The 9,724-nt window shown below is 33.9% G+C and overlaps 1 protein-coding gene across 1 annotated transcript in view; it reads left to right on the plus strand.

Annotated features, from left to right (window-relative positions):
• Positions 1 to 8,009: 8,009 nt before the first annotated feature.
• LOC106471506 (mitochondrial amidoxime reducing component 2-like) overlaps positions 8,010 to 9,724 on the plus strand; it is a 10,518-nt gene continuing 8,803 nt past the window's right edge. Inside the window, exon 1 of the mRNA XM_022400115.1 lies at positions 8,010 to 8,489. The gene's annotated coding sequence lies outside the window, so the exon portion shown is untranslated. The remainder of the gene's footprint in view (positions 8,490 to 9,724) is intronic.

Genomic DNA, 9,724 nt, shown 5'->3' on the forward strand with positions numbered 1-9,724 from the left:
TCAGCGAAAGTTTAGTTTTCTTTAATTTAATTTTTCCAAAATACAGAAACAATATGAAAAACCAATCATGTAAATAAATGAATCATATTTTTGCAATAAAAATATTTTAAATAAAAGAAATCTTGAGTGTAAAATTTTTGATTAATTTTTTACTAACCTATTGTTGTCAACAATGTATTATAAAGCCACTTACGAAAAGATGTTTCCCCTAACTGTCAAAACCTCGAACGTTACTCGACCAGTAGATATTGAACAGAAATGAGGAAAACAAAGAAAAATTGAAGCTTTCACAAATAATGCGTTTATTACGACCATGGTTTTGCCAGTAAAGGCATCACAGGTGCAGAACCGGAAGTAGCCTTGACACTCACCTTCAGGCAAGCGGGGGGAACTGAAGTTGATTTGGTCGTTTAGAGCTTAGTCTGGATTCGTTTTTGTACTTTTGTTTATTTCTAAAATTTCCAGGTTATTGAATTATTTATCTTTTTCCCAGAAATGTAAAATTTTGTAGTTTTTTCGGATGAAATTGGTGTTTAGATTAATAAAGTGTGATGCAAAAGTTAAACCCATTTTCCAAATTTCCAGCGTAGGACTGCCCCTGTGCAATGGCTTTTCCACTTTAAACACCCTTACTCAACTAATCTCCCGAGTGCTCGACTATCGGCTCCCCAGACAGGGCTTGTATGAAGAGCTAAAACAAAGAAAATGGAACTATGGTCGTCCCATGAAGAGACTCAAATCAGAACCTTCAGTGATGCTAAATTTCACCTCTCGCTCTAGAGCATTCGGCTCAGAACAGATCCCACTGGCACGCTTTAATCACAATGGCCTGTAAATTCTGTTCACATCAGGAATAGGTCTCACCATCCACTTACACACTCACAGACCCAAAAGATAAGATGTGAGCACAAACTATTTGGTATTTCATCATCGCAAGTGTTGGGCTACCAGACATTGAATGTTTTCTAACTTTTGTTTTGTAACAGGCGGACCATGTGACCTGTCATTGGACCTTTGACTGTACTGCCAGTCACATTAAATTTATTTCAAATTGAGGTATGCAGTTGCGAGTGGAATACACAAATCATTAACTCGAGGAAGTTTATGGTTAGAATAAATAATTGAGTCTGAGACCAAGATTCAAAAACAACAACACTTTTTAATACACTAAATCAAGATACCCGGCTACATCGAAATTATCGAAATTATCTTGGAACATATTAATATCCAAACCACCAAGCTTGTCAATTTGAACTGGTAATTGTTCTTCGATTATACTTTCAATGACTTCCATTAAATCACTCAACAATACGTTATCGATTATTACATTGATTGAACTCGGTTCAGTCATATTTTAATACTATACATTCAATTCTAGCTAGGTTATTCGATTCTAGAGAGAGATGACAATAAGTTACTTACATAGAGTTTAAGCGGAAAACATTCGTCATGCTCAACATGGTTGACGACATAGCTTTCTTCCTCTGAGACATAAGACTTCTGCAGCACCGGAGAACTCTTAACTCTTCGTCAGGATATTGACTGTTACACTGGAGAGAGACTTTCCGACTCTTCTCCATCTAGGAAACACTGAATTTTTGGCCCAAAATATAGGTTCTTATACTGAATCGTTCTGGTGTTCTTACAACTTTCCAAGTATTGCACACACCTACCTGCAAGTAGGTCTATCACTTAATTGTTTCATTTTCTCTGGAACGTTCTGTCTTACCTGTATATACACTATTTCAGTCTTCACACCCTAATTGGTAAACACCACTGTTGCTGCATTTTTCGATTTTATCTAGTTGTTACATAACATTTTGCCCCGATTGTTTGTACAGTAGATGACCGGTCTATAGATTTCCTTGTTCAGAGGGAGAAGGTTTCCCCATGTAATCTATTTTACGCTATTTTTTCTGTTATTGTTGTCATTTGGTACAGTATCTGGGCATATAATCAGCACTTCTTTTTAGCCGGTACACCCTGGTATGCATACAAGCAAACAATTGATGCTACCGGCAAACTTGTCAGAAGTCGCACATCTGCGATGCTGTCTCAAGAAATTCAGACACGCATTCTCCTTCCCTTGACCTTGTTACAAAATATCTCTCTCGCACCTTCCCTCACCACTAATTCCTTTCAGCAGTTAGCAGGTGCAAATTAGTAGTCTGTTCGAGTTCAGTGATGTGACGATGCGTTGTGAGTTTGAAGTTTAGTTCGATTTCTCGTTTTACTCATTATTGTGTAGTTAACCATTATGAGCATTAAAATATAACATTTTTTTCTCGTCTTCCTCGGTTTCTAAGAAAACTAAATTGATTGAAAACGTGTGCGTTACAGAAAGATCTGCCTGATTGTTGGACTTTAGAACAAAGAAGGTAAATTTGCCAAAAACAACAACAAAAACGACTGCCTGATTGTGAAGAATAAAAAACGTGACTGTAAAACATGCAAACAGCTTAGAACTTTTGGACTTGATGTCATAGAATTAAAAGACGGAACAGCAAACGGTATATTTCAATCTTTGATGAGCCACCTGAAAAAGTTAGGTTTGGATGACAACTTCTTGGGTGAAAATCTAATTGTTTTTGCATGTGATGGTGCATCAGTGATGCTAGGTGCAAAAAACAAAGTGTCGACGTTACTTTAAAATAAGTTCCATCAATTTTAATTTGGTACTGTGCTAACCACAGACTTGAGCTATTTGTTGGAGATACAACGAAAAAAGATTGATCAACATTGCTCAATCAGTTTAAATCTTTTATTTATAAACTGTTCTGTCTGTATCACCAGTCTTCCAAAAATACCAGAGAACTGAAAAATTGCGCTGAACTTCTTGATATGGAAATCTGAAAAATTGGGAGAGTTCTAAGCACCTGCTGGGTTATTTTTAGTTTTAGAACCATGTCTGCCGTGTGGGAAAATTTTGAGGCTCTTGTTAAACAGGATGAAATCGGAGATAAATTTGGTAGAAAAATGTTTGAAGGCCAGCTGAAAAAAATCACGAATGTTGAATTTCTTCTAGATCTCGCTTTAATGAGCGTTACAAGAATTGTCTGAAATTATTGTTGAGCTACAAGCACGTGACATTAATCTCTACAGTGCGTACAATAAATTAAAAATGCAAATTCAGGTGTTTGAAGACAGGAAATTTAACAATGGACCTCACTATTGTGAAGTTCTCGAAGCAGCCGAAAATTTGAAATTCAAGGGAATCAGAAAAAAAATACCGGCCGAAAAGAAGGAACGAACCATTGTCTTGACCCTGTCAAGTTTTGTGAAAGCCTAAAGCAGCGCATGGAATTCTGTCTTTTAACTGAGGAAGATAAAGAAATAACAGAATGGGCCAAAATGTTAGACCCCCAATTTTGGCCTGAAAATGTTGACAAAAATTTAATGTTTAGAGAGACCGAAATACAAAATTTATCTAAACGGTTTGGACTGGCAGAAAGGCATATCTTACGAGAATATCGTAACTTTATAATTGATCGGAAAATACCTGAATCTCTTATCAACATGGTAAACATCATACCAATTTCTACAAGCCAGAGTGAGCGTGTATTCTCGCAAATGAATTTAATTGTAACACCGACAAGAGCTTCATTACTTATGAAAACTGTAGCTGCCCTGATGTTCATCAAACTGGTTGGCCCTCCATTGCGTGTGTTTCATCCTTTACTGTACATCGATTCCTGGTTCCTGAAAGGCCGACACCTAGCCACAGACAGCAAAAGTAAGGAGCGGAAACGTGAAGATGGCAGCAACAGTATGATGATGACCATTTGGAAATTACCACGTAATTTAAAATAAACTATTTCAAAATTTTCAAAACTGTCTCCTGATTTTTTCTTCATTTTTTATTTCTCTTATTAGAGTACTGGCAACCATGTTTTTAGAAAAAAGCGCTGAATATATTGATTTTAAGTTAATGACCTTTAATTTTCTAAAGAACAATGTGTTAATTATCTTAGCTGTTTCACCATTATTGACAACAGGTTATCTTATTGTGTTTAATCCAGTTTCATAATTTTCAGATGGAAAGGGTACGGTAATAGGCCTGTGTAAATAACAAAGTATGGAAACCGGCAACTTTGTGAGACATTCGATATCTTGAAAAAGCACATGCGACGATGCCACTATAAGTCGGTTTTCTGAAAATTTTGAAGGAATGTATGCCGTTTTTTATGTCAATATTTAAGTCTAGAAAATTAATATTCTAGTTTTCGCCATATTCCATGGTAAATTTATTAGATTTGTTTCTTCAATTTACAAGAGTTGCAAAATTATTGAACCTTACCAAAGACAAATCACATCATCAACATATCTGTACCAATATTTGACATATTATGTATTATTTTCATCACTAAACAATTTATTTCCTAAGTTATCCCCTAAAAGTTCTGCAAGCCAAATAGAGGGAGAGCTAAACCATCGTTCTGTTTATACGTTTGGTCATTAGATTTGAAGTAGCTCTGATTTAAGCAAGTGCTTATTATTGTTTATAAATCCTGGGCTGTTACAGTGTTTACTTTTTCTTTATCCAATAAATCACTAACAATTTGTTTACATTCTTTAATAGTTATACTTGTGAAAAGACTATAAACATCAAACTAAACAATTTTGGCGATATTTGATATCTATACATTTTTGTTTATCCTACAAGCAAAAGATAATTATTATAGTGCATTTAGATTTCAAACCACTTAGATGTTTGAAAGTATTATGTGCTTCCTATGCCAGTTTGTAAGCGGAACCATTAGTATAGGAAACAACAGGTCTGATAGGGTTAGTTAAAATTTAACAACATGGTCAAATAATTATCTCCACAGCACAATCAAAGTAAACATGCTTATATGTATTTTAAACTTTAAACATTGCAATAATTATTCAAAATCATGATTTACGAATGTTATTTGAAAGAAGAGGTGACGGATTTGTTAAACACATTTTTCAACTCTTATCAACAATCTTGTTTGATATTATTGTCTGCTGATGAACATAAATTTCGTTTTCTTATTGTTTACTGGAAATATACAATTAGATGTTATTTTTAATATCAGATTTTAAATAAACTAATTGCACAAGAGCTTCTAAAAACAAAGTTAAGGCTCAAGTATGGCCAACTGGTTAGTATATCAGACTGAGGATTTGAAGGCCTCAAGTTCGAGACATGTACTACTAAACATATTTCCTGCTTTTAACTGTGAGCATGTTATGAGAATGACAGTCAATCATGATATTTGGTTAGAACTAGCTACTACGGGTTTCTCTAGTCTGAAGTTCAATTAAAATTAAAGACTTTGACCTTGCCATTAGCCTGTTGTGTGCATAAGGTGTCATTCAGGTTATCAATACACAGTGTTTATCCTGTGGAGTCGCACCTTTTAGAGTCATTATTACTGTCACAAAAGTGTTAAATGTATGTCAACTAGACGTCAAGAAGTATTATCAGCAAGATCATCTTTGTCGTGTGTCCTATCATTTGGCAGATTTTTTACTAGATTATTTGATAGAAATAATGTAAAAGCCATGTCATGATAATGAATTAATTCATTTATTCAGTAACATTTGCTACAGGCTATGTTCACTGGTAGATATAACTTTACAAAGTTTTCAACAAAGATTCCAAAACGAATACATGCTTAACTTACAAATAAACTTTTTTCAAATTTTCTTACTAATTTATTATAACAAACACACTAACTGACTAACTTACTAACTGAATCACAGACAAATAGACACAATAACTCTCAGTGTTTAACTCACTAACTGACAGTGAATTTACCAACTCATGAGCTCAAAACTCACTCAGTCAGACATTTTAATATTGTAAAAGTTTTCTATATACCACAAGAAGCTTCTAGATTTGAAGTAAGCCTAAGTTATATAAAATTTCTAAAATTCGCCAATCGTTATTCATGTAAAAGCTCCCACTAGTGAACAAAACATTAAATGAATAAAAATATATCCCACAACAATATGTGGAATTTGGACCTGACAAACGATAGTTGCTAGAAACATCATCTTTGTAAAATTAATTTTGTTCAGCTATTTACAACCTTTCGATAGTCTCATTGGTTTTGTTGCCTGAATTTAGGAAAGTAAATCAGAAGAGTAGACAGCAAGGGACTTTAGTGTAATTTGTAAATCCTAACAGATGATGTTTGATCTTTTTCTTTCTTTCTTTCTTGAACTTGTAACATTAATATGAACTTCACTTTAAATTTTTTCTGTATATACTTTAAAATATAATTGTATATGCAACCACAATAAATATTGGAATACAATAAGAATCATAATATTGTTTTGTTGTATCATATATAAAAATGTATTAATGATAAAAGTTAGCATAGCCAAAACATATCCTTACATGTGCTTATATGTTTAAGAACTACCTGCATCCTGTGATATCGTTAGGTTCATTGATTTCCCTTCAGAATTACAGGAGGTTTGACAGGAAGTGGTTTTCAGAAGTAAATCCGAATCTGAGATTTGAAGGAAAGAGAATATACATTGTGTATAACAATGTGAAACTATCTTTATATATTGAATAAAACAATCAAAGGTTATGAAGGATGGTGCCTTTACTGGAGACTGTTTTTGTGGGAAACAAGCACAAATATCTACTATGCTAGGACTGTGTTAAACATTATATCTCAAAAATGTTTGCTATTTGCTTAGTTTCTTGGAGCATTGAATCAATGGGTTAAGTATGAAACTTTACCTCAATATTCCTCTAAGACTTCCTGGGAGATCTCACAGTCTCTCAGCATGAGGGACAGCTCTGAATACAGCTGCATGATAAATCGTATGTTTAAATTTTTGAGCTTGACAAATTTTCTTTACTGTAAAAGACCCCGTAGCAATTGTAATACATCTAGTGTTTTATTTTTAGCCTTAAGGGACTCTGTGTGTGTCATCCTCCTTAGGAGATAACCCCAGAGCAATTCCATTTTTTAAACTGTTGACAAAAATATACTTATCCTATTTACTTAGGTTGGGAATTTCACATTTCTTATTTCTTCTTGTGCTGAGGAAGCTATGAAAATAGTTTTTAGAGGAAAACACATTTATCCCTTACACATAGAAAACACTACCTAATTATTAGCATTGGGTAAAGTCACTGTATAACTTTCTGATCCATTTTCGTGATCAGCACAGAACCCAATTGCAATTTCGCAATAAGGAATACACAAATAGCACAACGTATCAGAGTAGATCCTGATCTACCAACGTCTTTCCTATTCTGACTATGTGAAATTACGACAGAGACAGGTATTTAAAAGAACGACTCACTTGGCATAATACTATTATCTCTTAGTTAGTTGCTCTTACTCTCTCAAGCTTAAGCTAGCGAAAGCCTTCATGCCGTGGTGACGGATTGGTATGTAGGCCCCCTACCTCTATTAATTTCACCAATACCTTCTCCAGACCCCATCCCTCTTCAAAGCCCATGAAAAATATACCCGGCCTTCCTGCCCTCTTGGTGGGCCTGCTCAAATGAATATTAAGACTTTTATTTGCAAATAGTCGTTTTCTGCGAAAGTTTAATTTGAAATGTTAACTAAATATTATTTAATATCTTATAAATTTTAAGAACATTTAAAAGAGTTAAATATATAGTAAAAGTGCTGCACGTTGTCCAATACACGCATGATTTTGAGTGTTGGTGAAATTGTGTTTTTGTACATTTGTATCTAAATTTTTTTTCTCAAAGTTAAATCCAGAGAACTCAGAATTTGTGCTTCCCGTTATTAAGTGAACCTATCCCATTGCTTTAATTTAAGGAGAGCCCAGTTTTATCTGAATAAACCACATAGCGCCACATAGCCCCCCCCCCTCCCCGTTCATTGGGTGGGTAGTTGATTAACTGGAAGCCCCAAAACACAAACTATTTCAAACACATTTAGTCTTTATGGGCTTATCGATATTTCTAAAATCTACGGGTTATACTTAGACGCTTCCATAATACTGCGCGACACCACATCTAACGTACTTGAATCCATATTATTACCTTTTCTAAGATCAAACAACCTTCATACTCTTTAATTTGGTCATTTAGCAGAGGTGTAGGAGGGAAATTAAAAGTGTGTGTGTGTGTGAGGAGGTCCAAGGTTTATTTGACCGAGGAAGAGAGGGAATGTGTGCCACGGGAGCACACATTATGGCCGAGATCCGGGGCTCGCCTAAAGTCCATGGAAGCTCTTGGGTTCTGGGTTAAATTTTATATTTTCTTCTCCTTTTCCAGAGGGTAATTTTCGTAATTTTGATGCATTTTTACTGTTTTGTCATTTATCTGTTTTTAGTTTGATCTCTAATATGTACATGTGAACGGGAAGGACGGAGGAGATGGGTACGAAGAGTATGAACTTGGAAGCTGTATTAGTTATCAAGAAGTGAAAGGTCATCTTTATCACGCACTGTTCCATAATCTGTTTGCATCGGCGTGGAGTAGAACTAGAACTTAGAAGGGAGAATAGACGGTCAAAGTGAGTGTATATAGTTCATATAAACGTATCACATAATATTATTACTTGTTAATTTTGATGGAATAGATATAAGCTTTGAATTAGTTTCATAAATATCTCCTAGAATTTGTAAGTGTGTTAAACTTAATGTTGTTAACCTATTTATTTCTCAGACGGGCATTCAACAGTTTACAGATACTGTGCATCAGTTGCTTCGGAATGAAAACTTAAACTTGAAGGTTAGGCTACACAAAGAACTGGATGGAGTAAATAGATAAATTCGCCAAGTTTTAACACTTGCTGATCAAATTAACGTGAAAATTTTCAGAACACAATAAAAAAGCTTTCAAACGAAAGCTCTAATGCCTGCTTTTACTTCTATAGGTTGCACAATATTACTTGTATTACTATTAGTAATTATTTCAATACAGCAGTGGTTAACTTAACATTTTATTTTATTAGTAACACTAGATACTTAAGCTGCCATATTTTACATATAGATATACACCTTTATTTTCTCAATACATTTATAATTATATATCGATGATCTTTGTGATAACATTACAAAATCAGCCTGATTAGGCTTACTATATAGATACTAAGAGTTTTTTTTTTTTTATTGTAGTGTGACTTGTAATTTTTTCTTTTAAATCCATTTTTGTTAAAAAAATTCTGAATTATATACAACACTGTGTGTGCCCCTTAGAATTCTGAGTAACTTGATTGTATGGCACCATTATAATTTATATTCAAGCATATAAGTCCAAATGAAATAATTATTTTACTCAAGTGTATTATCTATTTTCTTGTAAAAGTAATAATAGTAATAAAAATTATCTTGATTTAAAGAAATATAAATTCTTCTTAATTTAAATAAGTCATACCTATGTTGTAGCATATATTAATATGTTTTATGAATATGTGGTTAGATTCATATGGAGATACCACTTTCATTACATTTGTGTATAATTTTCAATTTTGAATACTAGTGTGAAAAGAGCTTTCTGCTTTCACTGTCGATGACAGAAAGTATTTCCCATTGTTTAAGAATGTGTTAACATATAACATAACGTTTTAGAACAACATGGAACCTATTGGTCTATCTCGACTGTTCCATCCTCTAAACTAGATCCCCCCTAACTCTACTTTTTCAAGAGAAAACTATTTGAGATATTTCAGCCTCTCCTCTTATGATAACTCCTTCATCCCAGGCACCATTCTAGTAACCCTTCTCTGAACCCTTTCCAATAGTTCAA

Source organism: Limulus polyphemus, unplaced genomic scaffold (genome assembly GCF_000517525.1).
Source record: "Limulus polyphemus unplaced genomic scaffold, Limulus_polyphemus-2.1.2 Scaffold4663, whole genome shotgun sequence".
In the NCBI taxonomy this organism is placed as follows: Eukaryota; Metazoa; Arthropoda; class Merostomata; order Xiphosura; family Limulidae; genus Limulus; species Limulus polyphemus.